This window comes from Muntiacus reevesi, chromosome 2 (assembly GCF_963930625.1).
Source record: "Muntiacus reevesi chromosome 2, mMunRee1.1, whole genome shotgun sequence".
In the NCBI taxonomy this organism is placed as follows: Eukaryota; Metazoa; Chordata; class Mammalia; order Artiodactyla; family Cervidae; genus Muntiacus; species Muntiacus reevesi.
Genome location: NC_089250.1, coordinates 38,334,356 through 38,353,214, shown reverse-complemented (window position 1 = coordinate 38,353,214; position 18,859 = coordinate 38,334,356). Strand labels below are relative to the sequence as shown.

General features: G+C 45.7%; 1 protein-coding gene across 3 annotated transcripts in view; it reads right to left on the bottom strand.

Moving 5' to 3' along the window:
• Nucleotides 1-18,859, bottom strand: part of RIN2 (Ras and Rab interactor 2) — a 211,009-nt gene that overhangs the window by 116,922 nt on the left and 75,228 nt on the right. The gene's annotated exons all lie outside the window — the stretch shown is intronic.

The following is an 18,859-nucleotide window of genomic DNA, read 5'->3' as shown; positions in this document are numbered from 1 at the left end:
GTTCAAGCTGGATTTGGAAAAGGCAGAGGAAGCAGAGATCAAATTGCCAACATCTGTTGGATCATCAAAAAAGCAAGAGAGTTCCAGAAAAACATCCACTTCTGATTTATTGACTATGCCAGTGCCTTTGACTGTGTGGATCACAATAAACTGTGGAAATTTATTCAAGAGATGGGAATACCAGACCACCTGACCTGCCTCCTGAGAAATCTAGATGTAGGTCAGGAAGCAACAGTTAGAACTGGACATGGAATAACAGACTGGTTCCAAATCAGGAAAGGAGTACGTCAAGGCTGTATACTGTCACCCTGCTTATTTAACATATGCAGAGTACATCATGAAAAATGCTGGACTGGATGAAACACAAGCTGGAATCAAGATTGCCAGGAGAAACATCAATTACCTCAGATATTCAGATGACACCACCGTTATGACAGAAAGCAAAGAAGAACTAAAGAGCCTCTTGATGAAAGTGAAAGAGGAGAGTGAAAAAGTTGGCTTAAAACTCAACATTCAGAAAACTAAGATCATGGCATCCAGTCCCATCACTTCATAGCCAATAGATGGGGAAACAACGGAAACAGTGACAGACTTTATTTTTGGGGGGCTCCAAAATCACTGCAGATGGTGATTGCAGTCATGAAATTAAGACACTTGCTCCTTGGAAGAAATGTTACGACCAACCTATACAGCATATTAAAAGGCAGAGACATTACTTTGCCAACAAAGGTCTGTCTTGTCAAAGCTATGGTTTTTCCAGTAGTCATGTATGAGTATGAGAGTTGTACTATAAAGAAAGCTGAGCACAGAAGAATTGATGCTTTTGAACTGTGGTGTTGGAGAAGACTCTTGAGAGTCCCTTGGACTGCAAGGAGATCCAACCAGTCCATCCTAAAGGAAATCAGTCCTGAATATTCATTAGAAGGACTGATACTAAAGCTGAAACTCCAATGCTTTCGCTACCTGATGTGAAGAACTGACTCACTGTAAAAGACCCTGATGCTGAGAAAGATTGAAGGCAGGAGGAGAAGGGGATGAGATGGCTGGATGGCATCACTGACTCAATGGACATGAGTTTGAGTAAGCTCTGGGAGCTGGTGATGGACAGGGAAGCCAGGCGTGCTGCAGTCCATGGGGTTGTAAAGAGTCAGACATGACTGAGTGACTGAACTGAAGTGAACTGAGGTTGATAAATGCTTTTCTTCCAAGGAGCAAGCATCTTTTAATTTCATGGCTGCAGTCACCATCTGTAGTGATTTGGGAGCCCAACAAAATAAAGCCTGTCACTGTTTCCACTGTTTCCCCATCTATTTGCCATGAAGTGATGGGACTGGATGCCATGATCTTAGTTTTTTGAATGTTGAGCTTTATGTCAACTTTTTCACTCCCCTCTTTCACTTTTAGTGGCCAATTTCAAGCTACCAATGTGATATCAGTGAGCTTGCAGAATTCATGAAAATTTAAGTCAACTCTAGTGAGAAGAGCAAACTGACTCCAGCTCTCACTGCACCAACTTCACCCATTTTCCACCACCCATTCACCATCTGAAGAGGTTGCTTTCACTTGATTCTTCACACGTGGAAGTCATACAGGAGAGCAAAAGTAAGAAATAAGGTTCCCAGACAAAAATCTGTGCTTTATCCATGAAACCACATTATTTGTTTCTACTAAGACGCGAACTATTTCTGGTTAACATCTTCACCAAGTTAAGTGGTAGCATCAAGAACACTAAAAGAAGCTATATGCGCAGTCTGCTATTTTCAACTCAGAAGGTTCCACATCCTTAGAGGTTGGAGAGAAGAAGAAAAAGAGCTTCCTTTATCCAACTGGACACTGGGGATCCACATGCTTTGTTCACAGTGGTCTCTCAAGGACCTTTCATGGAGTCTGGCACTTATGCGCTCAATAAATGCGTGTGAGATTTTACAGAGACATCATGGAGTCTGGAAGGAAGGGTTTTTAGGGAATGGCTTCATCCAAGAATAAGAATTCAGGAAGAACACAGCCTCAGAAACAACGCAGAAAGTTCGAATGCCAGGAACATGCACTGTTGACCCATGCATGCTGGACAAAACGCTCTTTACACCACCCTGAAACACAAGGTGTTGGTTTACAGAGTCCATGTGTTCTCTGTGGCTGGATCTCTCCTGCAAAGTCCATGATCTGAAAGCCTCTCCTTTCTCTATAACATACAGACCTGCTGTTGTCTCCACATCCTCAGTCACTCACACTTCTCAGATCTTTCATTTCTGCACAAATCACAATCCTCGAGAGGCCTCCAGGTATGTGTCCGAGCCAGCACAGCTTTGCTGGAGACCACAAAGCAGAAGAAACCCACAGAAAGCTGCCAAACACCCAATAAAATAAAACTGACTGAGCAAGTAGGTTTCTCTGTGTGTCTGTGTATGTACCCGGATCTTGTGTTATGGGGATCAGACCCTTAAAATTCCCATCCTTGCTCTTAGGAAGTGGGCTGGAGAATAGCTAAGCCTTCTCTGGAAATATCCTCCTGCTTTTGAACACTCTACGTGGGGTGCTGAGTGGAAGCACACCATCTAATATCAAAGTAATGAAACACTTCTACACAGAGTAAGTGCCCTATGAACAATGTATTTAATTCTATCTCACAGTCAGAATCGGTGTTATCAAGGGAGACACATATACCAATAAACAGTTGCTCTCCAAAATAATTTAATATTTTATGTTGGCTACCAAAGAGTCATGGAAACCCACAGAGCTCAGTAAGGTTCTCAGTGATGTCTGCTGCCATCATCGAAAAGATGGTTTTTGTTTGAAATTGTGCCTCTGAAGTTCAGGCATGTTTAATAGTCTCTGTCTCAGCTGGCCAGGCACATCCGCAGTTTTGCTGGGAGAGATAAGCACATGCAATTGGGGCATTTCACAAATCCAGCTTCATATTCAGTATGACTGGGTTTGGCACAGGCCACAGCTACCACAGAGTTTCTGCAGGCTCTCTTTGAAGCTTAGGGCTTTCGTCTCAAGGGTCTACCCCTTCCTTTCCTCTTGGGCGGTGTCTGACCGATGTGAGGACAGGGAGGTCAAGCAGGCAGGCGCAGTGAGCGTGGAGAATGGGGGTACGGGGGGAGGCATAGCTGGATCACCCTTTTTCATCTGGAGTGTTTGCACGAGAGGACACATGTCAGAGGGAGAGAGCTTTGGGTCATAAGGACAGCCTTGGGCTCAGACCTCTGGAAAATGAAGAGCAAAGGCATTGCAGTCAATGGACCCATGGATGAAGGGCCTGAGTGAACAGAGCAGACAGCAGGCCATTGCCCTTGTCTGGGCTCTCATTCCCCCAAGGGGGTGCTGGGTGGACACCAGTCATTTCAGAACCTGGGACGAGAGGACAAGTGGAGACTCATACCTTGTGTCTGAATTTTTTAAAGTTATACATCGAAACGACAAGACAAATTATAAAACGTGTTCTATCCTCCTACCATGGCAGATGGACCATGTAAGGACTTGGAAAGCCTGGCAGTGATTTAAAATTTTTCAGGCCCTTCAGGGTTCTGTGTTGACTGTGGGGACATGGGGCCATCCTGAACCTACCTCCCCGGCTTGTCACCCTACTTTTCCCTGGGACGGCTCAGTGGACACCCTAGCTTTCCTATTCGAGCCCTGTCCCTCTCTCATTTCCTCCCAAACCCTGCAGCCTATGGAGATGTACTAATGTAGTTGGTGCAACTGAAGCACTAACTACATATCCGGAAGCAGAGCCAGCGCTCAGGCAGAAGGACGTGGGGGAGCCTGTGCACAAGGGTGTGGGGCGTGCGGACAGGGATCCCGAGGGCGGAGAACCTGGAGCCAGAGGTGGCGGGAGATGGGGTCTCTGGATAGGCATGGCCTTTGACCCTACAGACTTCTCCCTCCACAGGAGGGATGAGGTTAGAGGGGTACTAAGGTCACTACTGGAGGGCAGCTGGGTCATCCTAGGATCCCTGAAAGGATGGACATGGACACCAGTTCCACTACTGCTCTGGGGTTCTACCACCCTCACTCAACCTTTTTTTTTTTTTTTTTTAGCAGGAGAGTAAGGCTCATCCCAAGTGACCGGGTTATACCCTTGGGGCATTTGGAGAAAATGGACAGGCTTGGAGTCAATAGTCCTGAGGCCTCCTAATCACTCTTGAGCTTTTAATTCCAGTTTATGAGGCCAGGCTCTCTCCCTCACAGCAGCCCAGCTATGGCGCTCCTTCTCTGCTTTCTCTCCTTCCCCCTCTATCCTGAAACTCTGCTGCCTCCTCACTATGGGTCCACCCTCCTGAACTCTGCCCCTGCCCCCCAATCCTGCCTTCATCCTACACCAGCTGCCTCTGCCCTCCCAGCATCCTTCACATGGAGGTCCAGTCAGCACTGATAAACACTCATCCCTGGGTCTGAGATCAAGGTCCCATATGCACTCCTGCTTTGGGGCCGGGGATATTTATGACCCTCGACAATCAGCTTCTATTGACCTCGAGTTACTGCAGATAACAGAACACTGGATGACATGCCTGAGAATCCACCCAAGCTGGTTATCTTGGTAAGACAAGCCCTCCCTCTCTTCGGATGGTTGTATCAGGTCCCCAGCAAAGGGGAGGATTAGAGGTGAATTCTATTATCCTCCTGAGGACCTCACACTCTTGCTTTTGTCCAGAGGCTGAGAGTGTTTCCGTCAAAGCCAGGGAGATAGTAGATGTCTGCTTCAATGCAGGGCCAAACCATCCTTCTCACAGTACCCTTTGTTGTTGTGGTAAGTAGTGCTCAGCTCTTTGCCACCCCACGGACTACAGCCTGCCAGGCTCCTCTATTCATGGGGTTTCCCAGGCAAGAATACTGGAGTGGGTTGTCATTTCCTTCTCCAGGGGATCTTTCCGGCCCAAGGATCAAACCCATGTCTCCTGCATTGGCAGGTGGATTCTTTACCACTGAGCCACCAGGGAAGCCTTCACAGTCCCCTTTGGCCTAACCCAAACTGGGGCTGGGGGTCTGGCTATGACAAAGCTATCGCCCCACTAATATCAAAATAGGGCCCTAACCTGTCTGTGGTATTTTGATTGACAAAGGATTTTACCCACGTATCCTCATCTCACCTGCCTGCTAGGGCATCAGGGGCTCCTCCATCTATATGCACGAGGCTCCCCGGCAGCCTGAAGCTACTATTTTAACCAAGGCTTCACCACAGACTCTGTTCTCAGAGCTCGAGTGCTTCCTTTTCCTTCCTGCTCCCTGTTTTTGATTATTTTCAATCCCTCTATGATTCCACTAAGGTGCACAAAAGGAGTGGACAGAAGTCAAATCATTCAGCTGGCAGGCTCGTGTGTGATTTCTGGATCGCAGCTCTTTGTTTTCTCTGCTTCCAATTTAGGGGGAACAAAAACAAAGCAAAATCAAACCACAAAGTGTTTGTGGGGTCCTCTTCCCCTACCTCCCCACTGCCTTTGCTGAACTCAGAAAGATCTGTCTACAAAAAGGTATAAAAAGAAGCACTCCTTTTTGCTTTCTGTCTCTGAAACGCTGACTTTCCACTCAACATTCCTTTCCCCTGAAGTCCAGGCTCCCCTCTCTTAATGACAGCACCAGGCTTGAATCCCCGCTTCACTCTGCCCATCAATCACTCCCAGTCCTGCAGGGTCTTTCGTCCAAACCTCTGTCATCTTCCCCCTCCCCCCGTCGTCCATGTGCACTCAGACCTTGGACCGCAGCACCCTTAATGGTTTCAACATCTCACTGCCGTCTGTGGTCCCCACTGTCTGTCTGCTCCCCTCCATTCCCAGAGGCATTGGTCCTTTCCAGCCTCCCGCTTCCTGTTGCTGAGCTGTATGGGGAGAAACCTGCTTTTAGGAATCTAATGTCCACAGTCTCTGGTTGAGTACTCAGGGCCCTTTTCCCATCTGTTTTCAGTAGCGATGTGTGTGCAGACTGGTCCTGTCCATTTCAGAATGGAGTTTCCACAATACTGGACACTGAGAACATTCCTGTTCGGCAGCCCCCTCCTCATGGTGTTTCCCACCTGACATGTGTACATTGTCATTTTCAGCCACACAGCAAACCTGGGCCAGCAAGTTGATGAGTCCGAGGCTGGTAGCCATGGGGCAGGTGAGACGCTGAAGGCACGTGACTCCCGGCTCCCTGGCCACCCAGGTGGGGAAGCTCTCAGGTGCTGTCCTGTGCTGTCTCCCAGGGTCCCTGTGAGATGAGGTTCCAATCACTCCCAGGGGGCTGGCTTGATCACACAGCCTTTTCCCTCCCCCTCCTCACGACGGGCTCAGAGCTGGTGCAGAGATGTTGGCCGGGGTCTGGGTCGCTGCCCAAGCCTCAGCCCTCCCTCCTTGCTCGACCTCCTGATGACAAGTGACCAAAGGTTCTCTTTGCTATGAATTTCCACTGCAGCCATGGGAGATCTGAACCTCGGTTTCCTCTGACCAGTTGTAATAAGAATCAACCCAAACTCATGCCTGAGCCTCTCTCTTTCTGGACCTTCTCTGCCCTTCTGCTAGGACGTTTGGCCACTGTCTGTTTCTGCTCTGTCCAATGGCTCCTTATTTGTACTCTGTGACCCGGTGCAATATGCTGCTTTTATGTATCCAGAGAGCTTATTGCTGTAACTTGCAGAGTTTTTGATTCTTGCTCTGATGGCATGGACAGAAGCGTCTGTGACACCCACAGTAGTGCACTGGGATGTCTCTGAGATATTAAAGTTTGTTCCTTAAAAAGCCTTCCCTTGCAAACTATCTGCACCTGAATCCTTATCTTAGGGTCTGCTTTTGGGAGCAGCTAAAGCAAGACAATCACAGTCACACACACACACACACACACACACACACACACACTTTCATGGCTGCTCCCCCTTCCCTGTGGCCAGCCCCACTTTCTTCCAATCACCTCCCAGACAACAACTTCTACAAAAATCCTTGTCTCAGAGTCTGGTTCCCTATTTCTCCTAGGAAAGCTGCTCACTTGGTACTGAATTCACAATTAATGGAAACACCTTTGCCAATATAAAATCCACAAACATATTTTGAATAAAATTTCTACAACCCTATATATAACCACTACTCTTTGCGAACATAACTTACACTTTCCAGGTAAAAATGGAAACAAAAGACCTATCTTGCAAACTGTTGCAAAAATTTGACTTACTTGAAAATGAGTTAAAATGTTACATTACTCAGTGCAACAAATGATCAATCTATTTTGAACTGAGGATCTAATTTTTACTACCAGAGAATCTTTTTTTTGGGGGGGGTCCATCACTTGCAAAATAAATTCAAAGATTAAGAAGCATCACTGGATGATAAGTCCTCTCAGGATACCCATGCACTGCGGTCCAGCTCTGCTCCCATGTGACCACAATTAGAGCTTTTAAGAAACTCCCCTGATTTTTCTCATCATAATCACTTGCTTGTTTCCCCCACGGTAATGAGCAATTAATCCCACATTATAAATAGGCCCTTGGATCAGCGAGGGGCTTTTATGTCGTAAGTAACAGAAAACCCAATTCTAATTGGCTTAAGAAGAAACAGTCATGTCTCCTTATAGATGGCTGATTAATTGCAAGAGGAATGATTGTAATCAAACAGTGGAAAAACCAAACAATGCCACGACCAGGTGAGTGAGATGAATACCTCACTGAGGCCAGAGAGATGCCATATTCCTCCAGGCCTGAGATGAATACATCCCAACAGGAGGCAGGGGACCTGGAACTTGTCATAAGGAAACCACATATGCTCCACCTAAGGGACATTCAACAAAAAAACTGGCCTGGATTTTGCAAAAACATTGATGTCATGAAAGACAAGGAAAAACAGGAATCGTTCCAGATTAAAAGAGATTAAAGAGACCCAAACCTCCCAAAACTCATGATACTGGACTTAGAGAAAGAAATATGCTATAGAGGGTATTGGGCTTCCTAGGTGGCTCAGTGGTAAAAGAATCCGGTTGTCAACGCAGGAGACACGGATTTGATCCCTGGGTTGGGAAGATCCCTTGGAGGAGGAAATGGCAACCCCCTCCAGTATTCTTGCCTGGAAAATCCCATGGACAGATGATCCTGGCAGGCTACAGTCCGTCGGGTCTCAGGGAGTCAGACACAACTGAGTGTGTGCGTACACACACACACACACACACACACACACACTTAGAGGGTGTTACTGGGAAAATTGATTAAAATTGGTGTCTGTGGCTTAAACTACTGTATCATACACCTAAATCAAAAAGGACATTTCTTACATTTGCTCATTCTAGTTTATTTTCATTTAAAATTTTTAGGTTAATCTTAAGCTTTTTAAAAGTTAGTTTTGAAAATTGAGACACATTAGTAATACTGTAGGAACTGGTGAGGACTTGACTCACAACTTTCTTTGTACTGTGATTCCTTTTTGGATGCATTTTGCTAAGTGAAACTTGTTAAAATCTTTTGTTATAGTATGTGTGCTGTCTTCAGTCATGCCTGATTCTTTGTGACCCTTTAGACTGTAGCCCACCAGGCTCCTTTGGTCATGGGATTTTCCAGGCAAGAATACTGGAGTGGGTTGCCATTTTCTCTTCCAGGGGATCTTCCTGACTCAGGGGTTGAACTTGCATCTCCTGCTTTGGCAGGAGGATCCTTTAGCATTGCACCACCTTTGTTAACTAAGATTTTTTTCTTAAAAAGACTTCCTCACAATGAAAAAAAAAAGATTAAGCTGCAGTCCTGGATGACAGGACTGTGGGGATGTGAGAGAAGGTCCCTGTTCTGAAGAATATTTGGAAAAGCATGTGCTCAAGGGGTGTGATGTCCACTGCTCTCACCGGGCTCAGAGAGGACCCAACCGCAGGGGACAAAGTGGTACAAATTGGTGAATCGGCATAAATGGAAAATAAGCGTTTTCTGAACTACTCTTGCAAATTTCTGGAAGTTTGAAAGTACTTTGAAATCAAAACTTAAAAAACAACTGAGAAATGAAAGTGACTAGTTGACCTGGAGGGCCAAGCCAGTGGCTCCATGATTTTAGCAAGGCCCTACTTCCCTGGTTTTCTTCTATCTCCTGGTTCTACCCTCCCGGGGTCAGCGCACCTGTCCTCGTGACAGGTGGTGGACTGGCTGGGGGACCTCAGGCTTCACACACTGTCATAAGGGGAAGTGAGGGCCTTCTTTCCCGAAACTCTTCCTTCATGTTTGGAAACCCTGCTCCATCACAGAGAATCTAATCAGGCCGCCCTGATACTTAGGACATGAACTCTCCTTAGTGAAGTGAAGTCGCTCAGTCGTGTCCGACTCTTTGCGACCCAGGGACTATAGCCTACCAGGCTCCTCAGTCCATGGAATTTTCCAGGCAAGAGAAGTCCCCTTACCCACCCACTATGGCAGACACCCCAGGTCTCCTCCAGTTTCACGCAAACTTTCATTCCCATTTCCAGCTCCCCCACAAGCCCACCCTCATCTGCCACAATCCTGAATCTCTGTAACAGTCCCTCTCTCTAAACTCGCCCCCTTCACCACTTGGTAAACACTTTCACACTTTCTGTCCCTCAAGATTTGATTCTCGAAGCACCTCTTTTGTGTGGCCTTCTGGGTTCCCCCAATGTGGGGGGGCTCCTCTTTCCTGGGGGTCTTGACCCTACAACAGCCTCTCATGACATTATGAGGCCATATTTCTACTTATCACCCACAGGCCCTGAGCTTCTGTAGGGCAAAGCTGGGCTATGGTCCAAGGTGCAGAAAGTGCCCACACACCCCCCACACGTGGACCCGGCATCACGTCTGCCCCGCCGACACCACGTGCTTCCTGCCCAGGAGAAACCTGTGGAATGAGTTTCATGAGTGAATCTGTGAAACTGCTTACAGCAGGGCTGGACCTGAAATAATTCACTGAAATAAAATGTTCTCCAACAAAATACATCTTAATTAGGTTGGGTATTTTACTCGGGGAAGGAAAATTACCCGGTTATTCAAGCCACATGGAACCACTGAGAAAGGCATCATTTAGCCCATACGTGGCAAGTGCATAAGTTCTAATTTCCTGTTTTTTTCCGAGAGGCCGCCGTCCCAGCCTGGGTCGGGCAGTGCTTGATCGTGGCCCAGCCTTGGCTCAGGAGAAAGACTGTCTTCAAAATATGGGGAAAAGGGAATCTCAGAAATCACAAATACCACATCATCAAACAGGCGGGACAGCCACGGTCAGCGGCTATTCAGGCAGCCTGGCTGGGGGGTGTCGGCTCTTCATGCCGGGGTGGGGGGCCACGCCAGACACATGGACGTGATGGTTTTGCAGCCCCTGCTACCCAGTGGAGGCCCTTTCCTGGGGCACAGAAGTGCGTCACAGCTGAAAAAGCAGACTGGCTCATCAGCTAGATGACTTTTTCAGAGCAACTAGGGACTCATCCCCCTGAAAAGTCTAAATAATCCCTGCGCTTCATTCATCCTTCATTTTTAGTCAAATCATGGCTCTTAAAAACCTCCCACTGGAGGACATGGCCACAGTCACCCGTGCATCCTGAGACTGGACACCACGGAGGACACAGCATCCCTGAGGGGGCCAAGAGCACACGACCTGAATCTCCTTGTCAGGCGCCCTGGACACACCAAACGGAGGGGAGCTCCGCAAAAACCAGCCTGAGCCCTTCAGAAATGTCAGGGTCCTAAAGAGAAAGGCTGAAGACCCACTTCAGGTCTAGGGAGAAAGGACAGATTTAAATGCAACGTGTGGCCCTGGACTGGATCTGAATCTAAAGAATAAAAAAGAAAATGGCTCTAAGTGGCATTCCAGGGATAACTGGTGAAACCAGAATATGGGCTAGAGGTTAAAGTACTGGATGAACATTAAATTTCCTGCATTTGACAACTGCACTGCGGTGACATGAGAATGACCTTGTTCTCAAGAGGTACACAGTGACGTGTTAAGTAGCTCACTGACTCACAAATCACCTAGAAAAAGGAGTGCAAGTGTATATGTGTGTATGTGAGTGTGTGTAAAACAGACAGGGTGAAAAACTGATATGGGAATATGTTAAAAATGTATTAATCTGGGTAAATAAATGGCATACTAGCATTCTTTGTACTATACCTGCAATGTGTATCAAGTTTGAAATCTTTTTAAAATGTGGAAGTGCATTCCACTGCCTCATTCTATAAAATAAAATAAATGAGATTCTTAGTGACAGTGGTTTGGAACAGCTCACCATGAAACACTGGAAAACAGTTAATTAAGCAGAGAGGGTGGGAAAGCTTTATTCTATCACTTATACAAAGAGAGAAGGCAATGGCACCCCACTCCAGTACTCTTGCCTGGAAAATCCCACAGAGAAGCCTGGTAGGCTGCAATCCATGGGGTCGCCGAGTCGGACACGACTGAGCAACTTCAGTTTCACTTTTCACTTTCATGAATTGGAGAAGGAAATGGCAGCCCACTCCAGTGTTCTTGACTGGAGAATCCCAGGGATGGGAGAGCCTGGTGGGCTGCCGTCTACGGGGTCGCAGAGTTGGACACGACTGAAGTGACTTAGCAGCAGCAACAGCAGCATACAAAATAAGTTAGTCTGGCAGTACAATTTGATTGGTGAGTGGTTTTTAAAGATTTGACACTTGATATAAAGTGTATTTGTGGGTGTGTTTTATTATTCATTGTCCAATTTGACTACGCCAAACCCTTTGACTGTGTGGATCACAATAAACTGGAAAATTCTGAAAGAGATGGGAATACCAGGCCACCTTACCTGCCTCCTGAGAAATCTATATGCAGGTCAGAAAGCAACAGTTAGACTGGACATGGAACAACAGACTGCTTCCAAATGGGGAAAGGAGTACATCAAGGCTGTATATCGTCACCCTCTTATTTAACTTATATGCAGAATACATCATGAGAAACGCTGGGCTGGAAGAAGCACAAGCTGAAATTAAGATTGTTGGGAGAAATATCAACAACCTCAGATATGTAGATGACACCACCCTTATGACAGAAAGTGAAGAACTAAAGAGCCTCTTGATGAAAGTGAAAGAGGAGAGTGAAAAAGTTGGCTTAAAGCTCAACATTCAGAAAACTAAGATCATGCCAGCTGGTCCCATCACTTCATGGCAAATAGATGGGGAAACAGTGGAAATAGTGGCTGATTTTACTTTGGGGGGCTCCAAAATCACTGCAGATGGTGACTGCAGCCATGAGATTAAAAGACGCTTGCTCCTTGGAAGGAAAGTTATGACCAACCCAGACAGCACATTAAAAAGCAGTGACACTACTTTGTCAACAAAGGTCCATCTGGTCAAGGCTATGGTTTTTCCAGTGGCCATGTATGGATGTGAGAGTTGGACTGTGAAGAAAGCTGAGCGCAGAAGAATTGATGCTTTTGAACTGTGGTGTTGGAGAAGACTCTTGAGAGACCCTTGGACTGCAAGGAGATACAACTAGTCCATCCTAAAGGAAATCAGTCCTGGGTGTTCATTGGAAGGACTGATGCTGAAGCTGAAACTCCAATACTTTGGCCACCTGATGCGAAGAGCTGACTCAGTGGAAAAGACCCTGATGCTGGGAAAGATTGAAGGCAGGAGGAGAAGGGGATGACAGAGGATGAGATGGTTGGATGGCATCACTGACTCAATGGATATGAGTCTGGGTAAACTCCAGGAGTTGGTGATGGACAGGGAGGCTGGCGTGCTGTGGTTCATGGGGTCGCAAAGAGTCGGACACGACTGAGTGACTAAACTGAACTGAATATTTAAGTGACGCTAAAAGCTTTAAGATGGGACCATACACCTCACTGCCCACTAGCATTCCTTCCATCATGTCCTCTTCTCCCTTTCAGAAGTTAATAGAATTCTGCTGTGATTGCATGAGTTTATATTCTCACCAACAGTGTACAAGATGGAGGGTCTTCAAAAAACTAAAAATAGAACTACTATATGAACCAGCAGTTCCACTCCTGGGTATATATTGCCCCAAATCCTCACAAATTCAAAAATATATATGCACTCCAATGTTCATAGCAGCATTATTTACAATTGCCAAGATATGAAAGCAACCAGCATGTCCATCAACAGATGAATGGATAAAAAAGATATGGTACACACACATACACACACACTGGAATATTACTCATTTCAAAAAAGAATGAAAATTTGCCACCTGCACCAACATGGAAAGATGAACACAGATGAACTTGGAGAGCATTGTGCTTAATGAAATAAGTCAGACAGAGAAAGACAAATACTATATGATATTACATGTAGAACCTAAAACATACAACAAACTAGTGAATATAACAAAAAGAAACAGACTCATAGATATAAAGAATAAGATAGTGGTTACCAGTGGGGAAAGGGAAGAAGGGAGGGGCAACATAGGGATTCAGTGGCACAAAATAAGCTACAAAGATACATTGTACAACACAGGGAATATAGCCAATATGTCTTAATAACTATAATGGATTAAAACCTTTAAAATAGCAAATCATTATATTGTACACCTGTGACATATAATATTGTATCTCAACTGTACTTCCAAAAACAAAAACAAAATAAAAAAAAAGTTACAAGAATTCTATACTTAGTGTTCATCAGTCCCCTATATTTCTTTACATTTGCTACATTTATGTGCCTGTGTACATTTTGTCATATTTTTTTAAAATATAACTTTTTAAAAAGAAAGTTGAATTCAGTTTGTGTGAACCTTGAGGGACCCTCAAGGAATATTACAGTTTCAGGGATTCTAATCTTAGAACCATTGGATGGACTAATCTCTTAGGCTCTTCTGAAATAGTTACCTAGTGACCACAATTTCACACTTCTAGCAAATAACTTGAACACCATGAAACAGTCCATAAAACATGTGTCACAGCACACACCCAACAACATCTTGGAACCAGAAAATATCAGTGAGTAGTAGTGACTTGGAAATCTCTTCCTCACTTTGTCTTCAGTGCCTGCAATGACACCATGTTAGTAGATTGAAATCCACCATGGCTGGAGTATTTACACCACGGAAATAGGCAAGAACTGCAGGCAGGGGTGTTGTAAACACAGCAAACCACTGAAGGCACCCAGTTCTAAGGCACTTTGGATGGAAAAGCGACAAAGTTTTCCAGCTAACCTTTCAGATACTCAAAAGGTGGGGGGAAAAGGGAAAATGAAGAACTAAACTTTGTTAAAGATTAAGATTTCACAGCCCAGACAGACTAGTATAGAAAATGTTAAAGTGAATTCAGATGATAATTTAAGAAAACACTGTGCAAAATATCCAGATATAATCATCCAAAGTAATTTACAAGTTACATTTTGTTCAGTAGAGAACAAGATTATCTCTTTAAGAATTCTTGCCCTGAGGAAATAACTCCTCCTATACCTTTAGACCTGAGTCTCTGGATCACTTGTCTAGACCATCTCTAATTCCTGAAACGAAAAAAAAAAAAAAAGAAAAAGGGAAGGAAGACTTAAAAAAAAGTTTTTTTTTCCAACTGTTATTTACAATTAGAGTCTTATATTGTGATATCTGATTCATAACTAAGTTTGGAAAACAAAACTATAAGATCTCTTGGGTCTATTTGGATATATGTATGTCTCAGTGTGTGTCTTTGTTTTTGGATATTGTTGGGGTTGGTTTGTAAATGAGCTCTAATCCAACTGACCTAAAGAAAAATAAGCACTTACAAATCAAATAATTCTAAATACAAGAGAAATTAACCTAAATGAATATCAGGTTCACATGAACTGGGAAATAATCAGTATTAAATACCTGGTTTTAATGTTTGTTTGTTGATCTAACTAATAGAGACATGTCTAACAGTCATAAACATTAAGCATAAATTTCCATTGGCCTAGGTTTAATATAAGTTAAATATTGTTATTTTGGGCTTTCCTGGTGGCTTAGACGGGAAGGAATTCACCTGCAATGTGGGAGACCTGGGTTCGATCCTTGGGTTGGGAAGATCTGCTAGGGGAGGGCATGGCAACCCACTCCAGTATTTTTGTCTGGAAAGGAGCCTGTCCTTTGCATGGACAGAGGAGCCTGGTGGGCTACAGTTAATGGGGTCACAGAGAGTCAGAGACGGCTGAGCGACGAAGCAGAGCACACAGTAGAGAACAACTCCAAAGGGTATGGGGTTTGATTGCCCTGCAGGACAGTGACTACTTTGGTCTCTTAAATTGTGAGCGTATTTTAGCAGCTTGGCTTTTAATTGATTATATGTACATCAGTCTCCACTTTTTTATAGGTAAGAAGTAGATTTATTTAGAGAGAAGCTCATTCCACAGACAGAGTGTGGGCGATCTCAAAAGGTAAGAGTGGTGTCCTGTGAAATACCTTGGCCGTCTTGCTGATGCTTTCCAAACCAGTGAAGTAAATCTTTAGGTCATGCATCTTCAATGTCTTCAAAAGTGCTATATTTTAAAAACTCTTTAATGATCACATTTTGACAAAGGAGATAATGGGCTGAAACTAAAGATTTCCGTCATTTTTCTGTCTCGTCAAATTCAGGGCTGTTAGCCTAGAGGAGGAGAAACTTTGGAGATGTGAGGAAGGAAAGATTCAAAAGGCACCGTGTTGTTGGATGAGCTGGTCGCCTTGTTCATCAGAGCCAAGCCTTGTAGGTCTCGAAATGTAACCGAGTCTGGCTATAATAAGAACTGAAGAAAATCTTAACCACAAACAGATAGATGTTTTGCCAAAAAGCCTGGTGCCTCTCTGGGCAAACTTCACCAAAGAACTTTAGGAAAGCTCAGCTGTTCACTCCCCACTCCAGAAAAGAGGACATGAACCCTGCTAACTAAACAATGCCACCAAGATGGTCCATAGCCAGCGTAATGTCAATAGTAAGAGGTCCTGCCTGTTAGAAGCTGGTGGGGTTCTGTTATTGTTGTTATTATCTGCCCCCCTCTTCCAGGAGCCTTTAGATGTTTTCCTATTGACTTCGCTCATTTTTTTTTTCCTTTTTCCCCTTTTCTGGCCATACCATATGGCATGCAGGATCTTAGTTCCCAACCCAGGGATGGAACTCATGGCCCCTGCAGTGGAAGACTGGTGTCCTAACCACTGGACCTCCAAGGAATTCCCTCATTAAATGTTAACACCACAGATATACTGTATACTTATTTATATGTCAGATGTATTTCTGTGATCTATACACAAAAACAGTAGGATTTTGAGACTTCCCCAGTGGTCCGGTGGGTTAAGACCCCACGTTTCCAAGGCAGGGAACGTGGGTTTGATCCCTGGTCAGGGAACTAGGACCCCACATGGCATACAGTGCAGCCAACAAGAAAAAAAAAAATTTTAAGTAGGATTTAAAAATCTCCCCCCCTCCAAATATCCCATTTATTGTGAAATGGGCTTCGTGAATTTGACAATTGCTGAGTTTGATCTGTCAGCAGAGAAGTTCAGGAGGCAGGTGCCTCAACTGACCTGGCACTTCATGGGCGGATACACGTGGGGGTGGTCAGCATATACATGTGCTATGGATTGAATTTTGCCCCCCCCCGAATCCACATGTTGAAGCCCCAATCCCACATACATCAGAAGGTGGCTGGAGACAGACATTTACAGAGGTAACTGGGTTAAAATGAGGTTGTTAGGTCAGCCCCAAGGCAATACATCTGGTGCCACTATAAGAAGAGAGGCTTAGGATACACAGAGAGAGACACCAGGGACACACACACAGAAAAGACCGTGTGAAGCGGCAGGAGAGTGACCGTGTACACATCCCAAGGAGAGACGTCTTGGAGGAATCCAATCCCACCAGTACCTTGATTCTGAACATCCAGCCCCCAGAACCGCAAGAAAAGTAATGCATGTTGCTTAAACCACTCAGTCCGTCTATGGCAGCCCTCGCCACCACAACATGGTAGCTGTCATCATGGAACAGAGAGATCTGCGTGGGAGCCGAGCAATCTCAAGACTTTGGGGCTGTTCACTGAAGCCAGTGCTGCCAAGTGGGCAGAAATGGCAAGGCCTAGAAGCTTCCTGTTGGCTGTGGCAACAGGAAGGAGGAGCTAAAAAATGCGAGGGAAATGGAAAAGTTAGCCTTTTACACATATCATTCTACTTGACCTTCTTGTCCATCTTGGGATGGAGGTACCAGCTACAATTAATGACTGGTACAGCTATGACTGAGCTTTCCAGGAGGCGCTAGTGGTAAAGAAGACACCTGCCAATGCAGAAGATGTAAGAGACGTGAGTTCAATCCCTGGATCAGGAAGATCCCCTGGAGGAGGGCATGGCAACCCACTTCAGTATTCTTGCCTGGAGAATCCCATGGACAGAGGAGCCTGGCGGGCTACTGTCCATAGGGTTGCAAAGAGTTGGACACGACTGAAGCAACTTAGCATGCAAGCACAGAGCTGTGATGGAAACCAGGGGTGCTTGACTCCCAAGAGCCCCCTCCTTCTATGGCACCTTCTATCCTGTTCCTGAGAGTGAAGGCTCAAGGGTGTCTGTGTCTCTGCAGCCTCCACCAGCTCAGCCCCCTGGAAAGTGAGTGGCTACTTCATTTCTTGTTCCGGCCAGTTACTGTCCCCTAGGAGACTCAGCTCCATTCCAGTTGTCCCAACATTCTAAGGATGAAAGCCCTGGGAGGGCCTGGTGTGTGGCTGGACCACACTGACTCCCTCCTAAGCCCACAGTCGCACCCTCTCCCAGCTCCTGGTGACTGAGTTTCAGCCTCCTCACCAGGAATGCACCCAAGCCAGCGGAGCTCCCTGTCCCCCTGCACCCTTGTCTCCATCTGATATGAAAACTAGAAGAGTGCCTTTTGCTGGACACAGATGGTGAAGGGCCATGAGACACCTGGGTGGCGGAAAACGCCTGGCTGTGGTCGACACGGACACGTTTCTCACTCGATAGTCAAGATTCGGTTTTCCCCTTTGGCCCCTTTGGTCTTACTGTCCCCTTTGGGCTGCCAGGAGGGCAGCTTCGCAGCCCTCTGGAGTGTGTGTCCACTCAATCTGCCTGCCTGTATGTAAGCTCCCCAGGACAAGCTTCACAACTGCATTTTATGAAGCTGCCTGCTACACTTATGTCTCAGAAGGCCCTCTCATCAGAGTGTATTATTCCACATCTCCGCCTCCCAGCTGGCATGGAGGGGTGCTCCCACATCTCCCCAGGATAGTCCTGCAGCTGTCACAGCCCCCAGGGACCCTCTCCCAGCTCTGGGGTCTGAGCTCAGCGGCTTCGACCTGCTCTCGATCCACTTGGAGACACGGAGTCGACAGCAGTGGTCCCGCCTTCTTCCTGCATGGCCTGTGGCTTCTGCCAGCTTCCTCCTGGCTCTGCCCACAGCCTGGGCAGCTCCACCCATTCTGCCAGGGTCTAATTATGAGAAGCAGACCTAAATATTCATCCTGGTCTGTAGGAAAACAGATGAGATCATGGAACTATTGACATTGATCTTTTTTAAGGAAAACTTAAAAAGAATAGAGGAGGAGTCAGCAGATTAGGATTGGGAAAATGTTATTTCAAGGGGAGAGTTTATTTCCCGAATATGGTCAAGAAAGAAATATTAAGCTAGTGGGTTGTGCAGAACAATGATGCCTGGGAGACACGAGCATACTGCCCCTAAAACACAACATCCTTGACGTTTTATTGTTTCTCAGCAATAGGGCAGGGGCTATTTTGACTTCATGAAGGAGTCTGACAAACCTCTCAAAATATTCTAAGAGATACAATTTGGGTGGGATGGCAATACAGTCTGCTAACCTAACCACAAAGCCTCTAGAATACATCTATCCTTTCAGGTCCTTGGACCAAAACCTAACAGTGCTGGGTCTCTTTCTGCTTCATTCCTGTCAATCAGCTGAATTCATCTTTGCAACTTAACCTCTGGAATACTTCCAGCCTCATGTAGATTCAGCTTGACCCGACTTTCATTCTCCCCTTGGAAGAAAATACATTGACTT